This window comes from Triticum aestivum, chromosome 7D, assembly GCF_018294505.1.
Source record: "Triticum aestivum cultivar Chinese Spring chromosome 7D, IWGSC CS RefSeq v2.1, whole genome shotgun sequence".
NCBI classification, from domain to species: Eukaryota; Viridiplantae; Streptophyta; class Magnoliopsida; order Poales; family Poaceae; genus Triticum; species Triticum aestivum.
In genome coordinates, this window is record NC_057814.1 from 613,203,640 (window position 1) to 613,204,460 (window position 821).

The following is an 821-nucleotide window of genomic DNA, read 5'->3' on the forward strand; positions in this document are numbered from 1 at the left end:
ATCACGAGGAAAAACACAAGATGTTAATCATTTTTTTTATGGGGATTCATGCCGGACTGGAAATTACGTTGCTGCTCTTTCCCCTAAAGCTACCATAAAGAAAGGGGGTTGGACCTAATCACCTACGAGATATGTTAAACTTAGCGTTGACGTATCTTTTGATCACGGTCTGCTAGGGGGCTCAGCTGGTGTTTTTTGTGTGATGCTATTGGGATATCATTGATTGTTAGCTAGAAAATTGATTAATGCGAGGACGTCCTCACTGCTAAGGCTCTTGCACTGAGATTTAGTCTATACCTGATGCAAAAGGTGGATGTTAATCATCTTGTTATTAGTGTTGATAATTTAGATGTCACTTATGCCATGAAGAATGGCAGACGCTTTGCCGGAACACCAGTGGCAGCTTTCAATGATTATTATTATATAGCTTGTGATTCTCCTCCCATTTAGTCTTGAGCATTGTAATAAAAAAGCTAATAAAGTTGCTCATAAGCTCGCTAGGTTGACTAGATTTTTCATAAGTAATAATTGGTTCAAGGAGCCTTTAAGCGAAATTGTGCATATCTTCCAATTGATGATGTAACAGTTATTATGAATTAATAAAGTGGTTTGTTCTTAGGAAAGAAGATAATAGTCTTTAAAGAGCACATGTGATGTCACTCGTTTTCCACCTCTCGCAGCCTACTTCCCTCTCACCCAACAGCGGAGCTATGTACGATGCTGCAGGGGCCATGGCCCCCAGCTTTCATAAAAGAATTTTTTAAGGACTGCTTAGATTAGAGAAAATATAACCTTTAGCCCCGCCAAACATACATATTTTG